Raw genomic sequence first — 14,767 nt, forward strand, 5'->3', positions numbered from 1 at the left:
ACAAAAAGCAGATACAAGATGTTCTTCTGCGATCTGTAAATAAGATAAACAGCTGGCCTACTTCCCAATCGTCATTGCATTCATGTGTGTCCTCTTCCACCGGCGACCCACCGCTCTAGAAAGAGGCTCTCGGGTGTCGTGCGTGTTTGATTGGATGGGTATGACCGACGGGACACAACACATCACATGCCTCTTCTCGGTGGATTAACAGGCGGCCCTGCGATGGCGATTATACCAGCGCTCCTGCGGGGGCTAGCTTTATGCAGGCGAGGGGAAAATTCAATCACCGGCTCAAGGAAAGGAACGGCATGAATGAAACGCCACTTTAGTTCCATTGCAGTGTTAACTGCTGTTTTTTTATTTCTTTTTTCAAAGCTGCCAATTGAACAAGATGAAAAGAGCAAGAAGAGTTGGAGGGCAAATTGCCATTCCGTCTTGCTTTCGGTCACATTTACTCGCAGTTAATCCCACGTGTCGATGATGGTGTTGACAGGAGCTGTTTAATATTCCATTACCAGTAACAAAATAGTTCAAGTGTTGAATCATGCCCACATGTACAACTTAACTTGGCTAGAGCTTGACTGGTCTTGTATTAGTTTGATTCTGACAACCTATCATTTGTTCACATTTGGAATCAATTTTTCCTCTCACAAATAATGTAAATAGAAATATTAGGTTACAGGGTGAAGGGGTCACGTTCATAAAAACTAATTAAATTTACATGCAGTGTTTTAGGTAACATTTCATTATCCTATCATACAAATCTAAAAACGCTGATATGCTCACTTAAACTTTGATGATGCTTGACCAACACAATAAAATTACATTACCATGTATAAGCGACATCCAACCCACCAAACTTAAACAATACAGCATAAAAAAATTCTTGATACAATAATTATTAACTATAGTAGATCTAATGTGTCATATTACCTGTGTGAAAAGTGAAGCGTAGAGAGTCTCTGTCATTGGAATGCACAAGTACATTTGAGAAATGGAACTGCTGCAGTGGACACGGCAATCGATTTCTCACTTGACAATCATGCCATGTAGCCTTTGGTTAAAAATAAAAAGGAGCACAGAGGGTTGTAGTTATTCTATTGCAGTACAAAGGTCAGCCGCTTGATGTGCAACATCGCCGAATGGATTTTTTTGTCTAGTTTTTGGTCACGTTGCTTGGTGTGTAGGCAAGCCTTAGGCTAATTGTTTCCCAAGATTTTGATCAAAGTCAAGAATTCTATGATTGCTTTTGACTTTAGAGATGTCACTGTAGGAAGAATAATCTGGCAGAAATGATCTGAGGAAGCATGAATGTGCTTCTGCACATATCACAGTATTCTGTCAAACTCGCTGTGTGTGTGTGTGGGGGGGGGGGGGGCAAGAGATGTCATTTTCAAGGCCTTAATGCACACCATGCACATGATGTGTAGCGCTTCCAACAGCCCTCCGCGCCGAAAGTGAACAATGAGCGTGATATGCCGAGGCCTGTGGGTACGCATGTTTGGGCTCATGTTTTTTCTGTCACAGTCATAATGTGACTGACATCATTTAAACTTATGCTACGCTCCGATGGAGACACATCCCAGAGTGGCCTCAGCGTGTGAGCAATTTCAAAGAATATGCATTCATTAAGGGATATTTAATGCTTGTAAAAATAAACATGATTGACGATGAGATGAAACATAAGGCGGCGTCTAAGTGTGACACCACTCTAAAGTCGACAGCTCTCGCTTGTAATGTCGAGTCTTCGCACCTCTAATGTGACGCTGCCCACCCACGGGGGGTGGAAGGAGGATGATGAGGAAGAACACTTTTTGTACGACTGTGACAAATCGTATTGTTTGTGATTGGCAAGTGTTAGCCTTCGGGGTCAGCGTGGGATTGAGTGGGTAGATGCATACTGTCTTGGTGGACGAGTTTTAACTTGGAGACAGTTCTATTATGATGTCATGCTTTCAGTTTTTTATTATTAACCAGTCGGATTCTGTTTCAGAATGGAAAACTTTTCTTATTTACTTTCTATGAATGACTATTTGGGAAAATAAAAACAATAAAAATAAAGAATAAAATCGTAAACCACAAAAAAGTTACCAGAACATAGCTGTAATGTTGCAATAGTGAAGTCTTTATAAGATTAAAAAAAATATTCTGAGAATGAAAAGTTGAGGATGGTGCAATCTTGTTTTCTATAGGCATAAATTAGTTGATTTACAATTAATCGATCACCAAATTAATCAACAGCCTGTTTGATAAGCCGTTGTTTACCTCAAAATTTATTTCAGCCTCTCAAAAGAAAAATTCTGATTTCTTTAGTCCTTCATGAAAGCAAAGCAAACTGTATTCTACAGAAAATAATTGATGGAGTCGGACTTGGCTGTTTTCAAAGGTAGTTTGAAGATGACTCGCGTCCAAAACCAGCACCTGTGCCAAGCTAGGCTGATGTTCTCCGTTTAGATGTGATTATACATTTCCAAAGCAGCCTGTCTAGTCTGACTTTCATCCAGTGACATTCATAACGACTGTCCTTTTATGTTTATACGTTCCTCGTTGATGCCGCTTGGCACTCAAATGACCTGAATGCAACATCATCTTTGAGGACATTGAAAAATATTCACTCATTTATTTAACATCTGAATAGTGGCAATATTTCTTCTCCTGTGGCTTCAAATCAATAACTTTTAAATGACCCCTATTGTCACCTTGGGGCCCTGAGTCATGGCAGCATTGTTCATCCTAGCCCGGGATCGTTTTAAGGGGCTCGACGGAGAGTCGTTCATCCAAATATTCTCGGCAGCTACCAACTCGTTGATATGAAATTGCATCTCGATAGCTTGTTATCGACTGTTATGGTGTTTTGTCATTTATTTTCAGAGGAAAAATCAAAATCTGGAACTCGGCCAAACTGCTATTACTCTTTGAGCTATATTGGAGGAGGCTGATGCGATGGGCGGAGGGAAAATAAAGACGGGAAAAATTAGTTCATCTGGATTTGTAATCTACCGGGGATGGATAAATAGAGGGCGAGGCACGGAGGTCATGCCTGGGATGGGCCTGTAGACGCAACCCTGACTGGATGTCTGTAGCTGTGATAAACGGCGATGGACGCTGCACACACACACGCGCACACACATACTTGACAATGCATACTTACGCCAGTAGTAAGCCTCTTCCTCTCTGTTCTGTCACAAGAGATGAAGCGCAGAAAGCAGAACAGGGTGACTTTATAATCCCTGCTGTATTTATACTCTCACCCTACTGACTGCTTCACATCATCCGGCACGTCCCACCCTTCCATCTTACCACATTTGGCCTTTTCAATTAATGCTGAAAGTGGACATCTTATGGAAAAATGACTTTTGCTTGCTTCTGTATAAATATTTCATTAATATCTTGTGCCCACGCCAAGGTTTTTTAAGCCATGTTTGGGCAGCTAGGCAAAAGGTAAAATGAACCACTCAATAGAATCCACAACATAATAAATCATGGTTTCTTGTGAGTGTACGTTTTTATTTTTTAAAGTAAATTTAGAAGTGATTATCATTTTAGTAGTCATACTTTTTGTAACATTTATGTTTTATGTGACGTTTTTCCAATGTTAAATGGGTGCCATATAGCTTTGGTGTCACTTCTTTATAGACCACTCATTTCAAGAATTGAAAACACCAAATATTATTTCCATCAATATTTCAACTGTAAAAGCGTTGCAATAAAGATGAGCTCATTGCTGTCTGTTTACACACATCATAAAGCCATCACAAAATACGATCGCCGTGAAAGCGTAAGACATGTTTAGTGGCAGGTCCACCTTACGCTCGGTCCATTTATGATCTAATTTCCCGCCGTATTGATTTTTCATCCCGCAGCATGTCTTCCCCGTTCCGATCCCTCGACGAGGCGCGCGAGACTTAAACAACTTGTAAACGCAGATAAGGAGGCCGACGGCGCCTCTCACTTTGACGTATATACGGCCGCTTTTTACAAGGTCTTTATACAATCTTTGCCCTTTTACTCCTTTTCTTTATTTCATCTCCCCGCACGCTTGCAAATTGGATGACGTCCTTTGCATATCGGTTTTGACAGGACAGGGTCAAGGGAGTCAATCACAGCGAGCCTCAGTGTGTGTTTAAAGCCCAACATAGTGGCGTCATAAACATAAGACAAGACACAAACACTCCCCGCTGATCCCACAACACCACACACGGCACCGGGACTATATTGCAGACGTTGTGAGCGGTCTGAAGCAGGAGGCAGATTTACACATCTGGAGAGTTACTCGCTTGCAAGCACTTAAGTTTGGGCTTGGGTGGTGGAAGGGGCACGGCCCTCCATCTTTAACTTTAATAAAACAGCCCTTCAGTCGATAGCCTGCGCAGTAAAACTCCTGCATGTGACACTCCGAGCTCGACTCCGACTGTATATCTCCAAATTTTAGCTCCAAACACAGAAGGATACACGCCCGCATTATTTACAGCCTCTTTCTGTAGATATTTTCAAGATTTATCCGAGTTATGAAGCATTCGCAGGTTCAGCCAGAAGATATAACGGATTGTGTTTTATTGAGTCCTTAAGGGCGCAGACAATCATTTTGATTTGTGTGCATCTATTTGCGATTTCATGTGCAAGTTTCATGCCTTGGAATGTGAGAAAAATGTGCATATTCCAGTTGTGTTCAGTTCATCCCTTAGGAAATAATGGAAATAGACTGAATTAATTTGAGATTTGACCAATTTAACACTTGTTGAACAAAAAGTTGTAGAGGGAGCTTACAATACCTTATTTCCTCGGGAGGTGAGTTTCTTCATTAATACGGAAAATGACATCACACGTGCTCACGGCTTGGGTAACAACCAATCACGGCTCATGTGAAGTTTGCAAGCTGAGCCGTGACTGGTCATTTATACGTGAGCCCTGAGTGATGTCATTTTTAGTGCCAAAATATGTTTTTACTGCTGTTCAATGTACATAAAATAATTATAAAATGAGTTACAGACAAAATATCAACAATTATTGCTGAAAATAGCCCAAAAAGGGCAATTAAAAGTCAACCCAACCATTCATATAGTCCAGTGTAATGTATTTGGCTTTTACATACACCCGCCCATCCTCAAACCGTTTTTGTTGGTTGTCCCAGATGATGGCAGAAAACAAACCTTTTTTTTTCCTTGGTGTGTCAAGTTAAGTTGTGAAGGTGAGCAGCAATTAAGAGTTATTGTTCAGTCCCACAGTCACTGAAGTAAATATTGGACTCTCTCTGACAAGCCACAAAGCTCCCAAACACTGTGACACTAAGACGACATTTTAACAACAGATGTATCAGGAGCAAATTAACTTCCCTCCACGGAGGTCTGCCTGCTTGCTTTTTGTTGACGCCGAGCCTTTAGTCTGGTTTGACAGCGCTTGCCAATGTCTCTCGCTTTCTTCCTCTGATGGGATAAACAGGCCTTTAAGCAGATGAAGACATGAATCTTACATAAAACATGTTTTTAAATCACCACACAATGTAATAAGTGTGATGGTGGACAAAAAACAAAAGCTGTATTTTATTTTTCCCCTACCAGAGACTTTTACTGCATCATCTTTTACTAAGTGATGGTGCAAGCTCAACACACATTATTTGAGAAAATGTTTCGGGGTCAGAAAATGTGTGGTAGGTGGGAATCAAAATGATTTTGATGTATTTGAATTGCTTATTGACATGGCTCCAAAAACCATCCCTGTATAATGCCGTGTCACATTTCCCATGATTATCCTTTTACTCGTCATAAAATCCCGCATAGACACCACAATTTTCAACATAATCTCATGAGATTTGACAGAGATCTGATTTTATGTACATGCAGCTAAATGCGATTTTCCATGTTAGAACTGGAATGAAAATTGGCTTGATCTTATTGCTTATATCCTAGTTTAACAATTTTATTTTCATAATACTGCCATTTTTCATCATGATGTTATGATTGTGTTCACTTGATAAGACGTATAACTTCATACTAACAAGATTTCCAATTTTATTATCATTGTATCATAACTGACTGGATTACCGGACTAGTGGTTTGCGTGGCTGCCTCACAGTCGAGAAGTTCTTGACCCTCTTCAGACCCTTCTGCGTGTGAGGGTGTACTCAGCCTCAGATGGATTGGCTTTCATAAGAAGAAGCATTATAGAACAGCAATGGATATACATTTATGGATGTTATTTATTTATTTGCTGATTGGCTGGGAGAAATCTATCACCTTATAGAGAGGGATGTCTCTTTTGATTCAAGCTCCCATTACCAAGTCTGATTCCTTGCCCTACAAGTCGCAAATTCAATCAGAAAAGCATCTTAAGTATTTATATTGAGTTTATCAGGAAGGCAATTTGCTAGTTAATTTAGTCAGGCTACAATTAGAATGTCTGATATGACCTCAGAAGATGCACAGGTTAAAATAGTAATAATGAAGAGATTGGTGGGCTTAAAAAAATTGTCCACATGGCAATATTTATGCAACCACCGCAGGCTAACCCAGCTTAACTAGACTCCGATTCATTAATCAGATAAGAGCTTTGGGCTTTTGGAAGTTTAATATACGTACGCACACGGGGTGCACGTACAAATGTGTTGAACGATGGGTTGGGATGATTAAAAAGTAGACATGTGATGCAATCTACATTTTTATTAAGACGTTGAAAGACACAAGAGGCACTCAGCCTGGAGTGCAGCTTGGAGTCTTATCAGCGGACAACACAAGGGATACGCTTCACGCACAAATAACCGAAAAGGTGCCGGCCGGGATTTAATGTCATGGCAACAGGCAAACATGTCCGCACGTAGGCAAGAGCAACCTCAAAAGTTGGTACGGAGAAGACGGAGGGAAGGGTTGTTCCGGGCCCAAAAAATAATTAACAAAGTGGGTACAGATGGAAGAGGCAGATGGTTCCGTTTGTGATGGGCAGCCCAGGGCCGCCGTGGTGCTTTATGGGTGATGGATATTATAGTCCGTGGAGCCCAAGGCCCTTCCTGAAGATTGTGGCATAATGTCAGTCACATGCTGAGCGAAGACAGGTTTAGCATGTGATCCCTTAATTGGCACGATTACAATTCAGTGAGAGTAATTTGATCCGCCCTGTGTTTGTGAGAGTGGGTAAGGGGCTCACCTGCCCAACACACTCAAACAATAACATGCTATCTTGGTATTTATTTGAATCCGACACCGAGAAAATGACATACCTGCCCGGCACGGTGTAAAACAATGTTTTTCTTTCTTGTCACACTAGGTAAAACCTATCGTGTCCCAACACAAAGTTAATGCCATTTGATTGTTAAATCTGGATAAGAATGTTGGGGAAACGGAAACAATAACAGGAAACTTAAGGAAATAGCCATACGGGGCAGTTGCGGCCAAGACAAACAAGGTTCGTAGTCCAACATACTTGAACTAAATGGGAAAAAGGAGCTGGTTTCTTTTTTACAGCCTCTTCGAGCGTCACGACAGAAAAAAAGAATCTGGTACGACTCTGCAGCAAAACAATCTATGATAATTGAATAATGAATGAATGAGCTTTTTACTGCTAATGTTGGTCTAATATCTAACACAAAATGCAAATGTGTGGCTTAACAATTAATTACATATCACAACTGTAGAGAAAGCCCGAAAATAATCTTCGCTTCTCCTTTGAAGCCACCCTGAAGTTATGTTCATCTAAAAAAAAAAACACAACCTCCAATATCAGTCACCATCTGTGGGCCATTCACTAATCTGAACTGGAGAGTAATTATCGTTATGGAATTTCTTGAATGTGTCAACGAAACACACCCTGGTACCGCTTTCATTTTTTTAAAAATATATATAATGTAGCCTACACATTCCGAATGGAAAGTTGAAAGAGTTTCGAGTGACGGATCTTTGGAAATGTCACCCACGCAAATGTCTCATGATGCCCGGATAATCAGAACCAGAAGGAATGTCGGACTTTGTGTTCGCTGTGTACGTGTGTGTGCGTGTGTGTGTCATAGGACTAGCTCTGCAACATACTATTTCGTAGCATGCCTATGTCATGTGCGATAGAGTTAAATGTAAAAGAAATGTTTATGCTCTCCCCGCCAAGTATGTTTTTATGGCCGACATTGGTTGGTTGGTTGGCCGGTATTGGCTGTTGTATTTTACAAGGTTTTGCATAAACCACCGCCAGTGGTTTCTGGGAAACTTGATGGAGTTGCTGCCAAGTTAAGCATCAGATCCATTTTGAGGCGGAGTGCAGCTCGGAGTGTATCTCATTGCATAGCCCCAATAGATGTTTGGATGTATTGGAAGGTGTTGCCTGAATAAAAAGGAGTTTTGAAAGGGTTTTTCTGAGCCACATTGACTCTTTTTTCTTAAGCAACCCAGCAATTTGGCTTAATCCATATCGACTGCTCTTCCATGACCTCACTCCAAAGGGTTCAGCCCAGAAGATTTACCCAGAGACAGCCAATCTAAACAACCTGATTTAACCTTTTCCCCCTCCAGTACAAGTAGCGAGACAAAAACAGTCGTAGATGTGGGCAGGTAGATGTAGGAAATGTGCCAGAGACGCTTTTGTGTACGTGACTAAAGCTTTTCACTATCAGCCTGTGACATGATGGATGGTGCAGAGATGCAAAGTCAGAGATAAAGCGAATCTCCAGTGGCTCCTTGGCAGCCGAGCAATAAAACTCTCCAGACGTTAGTGGCATGAATTGAGGCCTGTTTGGGCCACCGTGTTTGTCTTATACCAGCAGGCTCTAAATGAAGGAAAGAAGGCTTGTGAAGACAACAGACAGAAGAATACAGCAGAATCATTACATTAAAGCATCTCCTTGTTTACTAATTGCTTCTTGCCTGCAGACAACGTGGATCTGTTTGGCTAGTTGTTTACAGTATGGGTGCTTAATTATGTTTTCTTTATAAATATATATACATATACTAATGATCTCATCTCAGTTGACTCAATATGAATACCGGGCCCTTTTTATTTGAACATAAAGCTATTATTCTTTTGTATAAATGTCAAGAGGTAGATACATAGTTTAATCAGATATTCTGCCATCTGGTTGTTCTACCTGTAGCCGGGTTTCTACAATTAGTTTTCATCGCTGACTGTCCACAACTACTTCAGCTGCAAATGTCAAAAAATGCCATCGCATGATCTTTCGCCAACATTCACATATCACGTGTACAAAATAAGATCCAGTTCATGACTGCCAAGAATATGAAACATTTCATATATACTTGCATCTAAAAAGCGAAGCGTGAAGAGTCTTTTGGACACAAAAAACGAATGCAAGTTTGTGTTCTGTGCAGTCAATAAATGGGGTTGCCAGCAGCCACTCAAATATCCACAGTCTCTTTCCTCAATCAATCTCAATCTGCTTTTTTTTCTTGACCATCACAGCAGGTTGTTTTGTCGTTCAATGAAATAATATAGCTGGCGCTTCAAAACGTTATTTCACGCTAAGAACACATGTTGCAGCTAGTTGGACTTGTGCATGGGTCAGTCAGTCGCTGAGTCGCAGTTCTCAAAATTATAACTTAGGGAACATTTTCAAATGATCACTTTGACAATGTTCTTAGAGAATCACAATGATTCATCATCAATGCTACACCTTGGGGGTTACCTGGTGGCTAAAAAAAGCTATTGCTGCAGTAAGTCACCAGATGTTAGACAATGGCCATGTGTAAAAAAAAAAAAAAAAGTCGACACAGTCCAGTTTTAATGACATTTTTCAGCACTGAAATCACATCCTGTCATACATTTTAATTACTAATTCTCCCACACTTGCTCATTGTTTAACATTTTACCAGTATTTGTTGCCTGCCAAAACAATGACCTATCTGGCCCTCATTTATCCCATGGCGGTCAAGCCCTCCTCAATCTGTCTTCTCCTATTCATCCATAACGCTGCGATAAGGATGCAGCTTTTGTCGGGCGATTCTTGCATTCAGCTCTTGTGGCGGGGAGATCTATAAATTTTATTTTTTTAATGAATTAATGATGATAATAATAATAATAACAATAATAGATAGGGTCATTTGGATTCAGTAGTTCTACTCTGATCCCTACGCCCCTTATTCATTGCTTCCCTTTATACTATAAAAACGATCAAGTTTATAATTTTCCCATTAGAATCAAAATGCAGAATTTACCACATTCTACAAAATAGTCCCCAAGTACTGAAGCATAAAACTTTCCAGAAAAGATTTTTTTTTCCAAAAGTGACTTGAATGGCAGCAAAAGCTTTCATGAGAAAAATCACGCAAACGCTTTTTGATGTTTAAAAATGAGGCGCATTGAGGGATCTTTTGATCACAAAGACAATTGAGCTTGAGCAACATGGCTTAGGTCATACTGAAGCTGCTCACCAAATGTTTGCAAAAACTCGTTTGATCTCAATCACGCAAAGAAATTTCTTTTTTTTAAAAAAAAGTGATCTGAATTTTGGCATATTGCTATTTCTTTCTTGTAAAATAAATGGTTTCCTCTGGACTGATGGATGGAGGTCTCTGCTCTGGTATCCATATTTTGGTTCTGCATCAAGATCACAAAACATGTTATTGGATCAATATAGAAAATAAAGTTATACCCTAAAATGTATATAGGATTCACATTTACAGTATAAAGGCCCAGATAATGAGAACAAATTCCATCAAAGTAAAACTATGCACCACGTTTCAATCAATTAGTTTCACTGTTGACATTTCTCCCAGCTCAATGAAGACAACCACGCTAGAGTGGATCGATAAAAAGCAACTATTTTCAAAAGTATCCATCTTTGCTAAGGAAGGTACAATGTCATTGTCTGGATATTCCTTTTTATAGAAAATGGACGGATGGATCTTCGAAATTTCTGCATTGTAACGCAATATATCCCGCCCACTCAAATGCGTGTCTCCACGAGCCAATTCCATAAACTACTCGTGAGAAGACCTGTCGCACATTGACCACTCTCAAAGCTCCACAAAAAAAACCCTCTCATCTGATTCCACTTAATTTCGTCAAAACAACAAGAGGAACGGACTATAAATTTCTTGTTAGCTGGCAGTTGGTCTGCGTGGGAATAGAGAGCAATAAACTGACAATGTGTAAAACAAGCCATTAGCAATTATAATAAATATTTTTGGAGCTCAGGGATTAGTAGCCACCAGGAATGAAAATGTGTGCATTTTATGCAACAAAACAAGACATGGCACCAGATCTGTCGGTCTAAATGGAAAAAAAAAATCCTTTTTGGTCAATTAAAACCTTTTAACATCGTTTTTACAATCTAACAGGGATAGTTGACAATAATAGTGCCGCTATAAATTTGCCATAGATAGCCAAGAGGCTGTTTTTCATCTGTGTTAGAACAGATGGTAGAGACTCATCAGCCTTTGAAGAAAAAATGTTTTGAGGCACAATAGCGTCTTTAAAGTTGTTCAATCGAAACCATCACTGGTTGTTATTAGCACACAGTGTGAAGCAATAGCCAGCAATAACTTCAACATCTAACTGTTTGCTTAAATATATTGTTCTCATGAAACTTTTTCCAATACCATATGCTTAGTACGCAAAAATTTCCAGCCCTTCTGTAGCTTATGTGTTGGACACAACATGGTAAAAGTGTACTTTTTTCCCCCCCCAAATATTTTGCAAAAACAGTATCGTGCCATTTTATTCATCGCCATCCATCCCCTTCACCACTTATTTGAAATATCAAAATAGGCAAACTGGCACTGGTTTTCTATTACTTTTTATTTGGAGTTTCAAAATAACTTTAGCATAATGATTTCCATTTAGTCACCTTTTTTTTAATCCCTGGGTCAAGGCAAAAGCTGAATTACATGTCGGATCGATCGCCAGTCAATCACAGTGCACATACAGATGGACAGCCACTTCCAGTCATACCATAATTGATTGGGAAATAAACCCACGCACTCCGCAAAGGTCTAAGGAACCATTAGTGACCCTCATATTATTTTTCATTGGGGTCACCAACAGGTGTACCTCAGGGACCACATGAGTGGCAGTTTTAAAATAGCTCACCGGGCACATTAGATTTTCCCGATGTTATCTGCAATCGGTTCATACAGATTCATCCTATTCGTACTTTGAATTTTGAGTAAATTTGGACCAATGCAATCTTTGCATGAAACCTCATCACTTTTCCAGATTCAGACCACATGCTTGTCTTTGTCCATCTCATTGCGTCTCCCCTTCTCTCTCCACAGATGTATTCCAAGACCTGCATTGGTCCACAAATCCATTGGAAAACTGTCATTGCTACCCATGTGCCTGCCTCTCCCATGTCAGGAGGTCCCATGTCTTGCCTGAGGCAAAAAAGCATGAGAGAAGCAAGCGGATGGGGGGAAGCCACAGAGAATCTGCTACAGGTGAGAGCGGGAAACGTGCAATGTACTTCCTGTGTGCTTGACAGTGAGCAAATCGGGACACGCTTTTGCTTATTTATCTTCAAAAGAGATTCCTTGCCCTCTTTTCCCCCTGCAATTCCTTGTGATGTGTCTTTGATTGACATGAAGGCAAATGTGTTTTCTTTTACCGCTGCTCGGATGTGACGCATGCCACAGAAATGGGTGATACGAGGTTTGCTTTGCACAACATATATTTACAGTGCTGAGGTTTCTTCCTCCAGGGTGATGTTCCAAAAAAGCTATTTGGTCCTGCTATGTCTGCATAGAGATGTTCACTACGAATGTCATTGGGAACATAAATTGGTTTTGATCTCAAGGTTTTGTACACCTTAGCTAAGGTCAATTTTTTGTGTTTCTAAAGCACCTATAGTTTATGACTTCTAGATATGTCTGTATAAAGTTCCTCACTATAATCATGAAAAGAGTTTGCATCTGCAATGTAAGGCTCTACAAGATAAGTTAATAGCTAGCCTAGCTTCATTTAATTCTTCTTTTACTGCTACTCTTTGTTCTTTCAATTTTCTGACATACTGCAGGATGCCCTGTGGCACCATGTTGTCTCTCACGGGTCGATCTCGGTACTGTGATGCTCCTAAAATATTTTTTCTATTGTTTTCGGTCATGCAGTAACTGCTCATCCCGCTTTCTTGGCATGGAAATGCAATTGGACCTCATGCCGTGCAAAACAAGGCTAACAAGAACACTCAGCTCATTAACTCATTAGCATCCACAGCACAGAGCCGTTTCAAACACGCTCTTACTGCAGTTTGATGAGGCAGGATAAATATTCGAACCTGACAGAGCACCCTCGAATCCCCCTCAGGCTCGGTAATTAGACGAGTCTAAGATTATTGTTGGATGTCACAGAAGATACCCATTCGAATCACCATATTTAAATACTCAGCACAGGATCATAAAAGAGGTGCGTTTAGTTATAATCATTTTATTTAAAAATTAACCTCTGCAGGTAGGATTGCAATCAGAACTCGGAGAAATTTGATGAGAGGATTAAATGAGAACATGCAAATTTCACTGAAGCAAGAGTAGAGATTTAAATTTCCAGAACACAAAACTGTGCGACTCATGCGCTAACCACTGGAACACCGTGCTGCTTATTATATTTTTTTATGACAGTTTTATAGAGATCGTTTGACACTGGAACTGGGTAATTGCAATTTCCAATGTTTCGAAATCCAAACAAATCTGAGGTCAACCCTTGAATGGATTGTGTTTGTCCTAGGGAGTCAAGTTTAATTTATCATGGTTGTCAGCCATGTCTTTTGTTTGCGTTTGACTGAAACACTTTGAGGTTTGACCTTGAAAGCACCGAATGGGACAACAGTCTCAAATGCAGCGTCATTTCTCAATATGACAAGAACGGAAGAACTTTCAGATCGGGAACGCCAGACTAATTGAAAGCGTGTCTTGAGGGAATGCGGATAATGCATGTGATTGTGTCGCGATTGTCACAAAAACCCTGCGGACATCTGTTTGAGATGAGTGAGAGGCCGCTCGCTGTCCGATAGAAGTCTTCTTCTGTTCTTTGTCTTAATGATAAAACACCAGCGGAGGCCAGACCCGCTTGGCCTCTCTGTCTTCAAATGCCACCAGTAATTATGACGACGTTGTTGTTGTTAGGTCTGTTTGACTGGGTCTTGCAGATGAATTGGACTCGGATGACCTCTTTGCAGCTAGTGGGGGGGCTCTATGAAGGTAATTGCTCCAATATCCTGGACCGCAGTGATACATGGTGCTGACAAGATGGTATTAGTCAAACACAGTGGTTCTGAGTGTGCCTTTGGTGTTTATACCAGATCACAGGTTTTGAAATGCGCAATACTGACAGCAACATCACACATTTTGGGATTTACATGCTTCACTCATCAGATCTCCAGAGTCAGATATCCAAAATATCTCAACCATGCCAAATCCCAACGTGTTGCTCCAGAGTCCACATAGAAATCTAATTAAGCTTTCGAGCCCCAGGGCAAAATCTACTTGAAACTTTGGAAGATGTTCAAAGATAAATGAATGCTTTCCAAAACAGGTTTTGTTGAAGTAAGAAAATTGATCTAAACATTGAGATTTGTATGCAGTGTTATTCCAAAACATTTGTAAACAGCTGAAAGAGGAGCCTGGGACCAAATATGAGAGAATGTACAGAGACGATGTAGTCACACTATAAAAACACAAGTACAAATCCTGGAGAGCAAACTAGACTTTCACTTGTGAAGGACTTTTGTCATCCCTCCTAAATTGCTCTACACACGCACTTATACTAAAGACTTCTCTCAAAGGCAACAACGGGGCAGCTTGAGGACACTCCACGTCATACAGCCTGTTAAGATCTAGAGTTCCAC

General features: G+C 40.4%; 1 protein-coding gene across 1 annotated transcript in view; it reads left to right on the forward strand.

Moving 5' to 3' along the window:
• fbxl17 (F-box and leucine-rich repeat protein 17) overlaps nucleotides 1–12,352 on the forward strand; it is a 178,010-nt gene extending 165,658 nt beyond the window's left edge. The window contains exon 13 of the transcript XR_015858440.1: nucleotides 12,207–12,352. The gene's annotated coding sequence lies outside the window, so the exon portion shown is untranslated. The remainder of the gene's footprint in view (nucleotides 1–12,206) is intronic.
• The last annotated feature ends 2,415 nt before the right edge of the window (nucleotides 12,353–14,767 follow it).

The sequence above is a fragment of the Syngnathus floridae genome, chromosome 5, assembly GCF_059516105.1.
Source record: "Syngnathus floridae isolate MCC-2025c chromosome 5, RoL_Sflo_1.0, whole genome shotgun sequence".
Taxonomy (NCBI): domain Eukaryota; kingdom Metazoa; phylum Chordata; class Actinopteri; order Syngnathiformes; family Syngnathidae; genus Syngnathus; species Syngnathus floridae.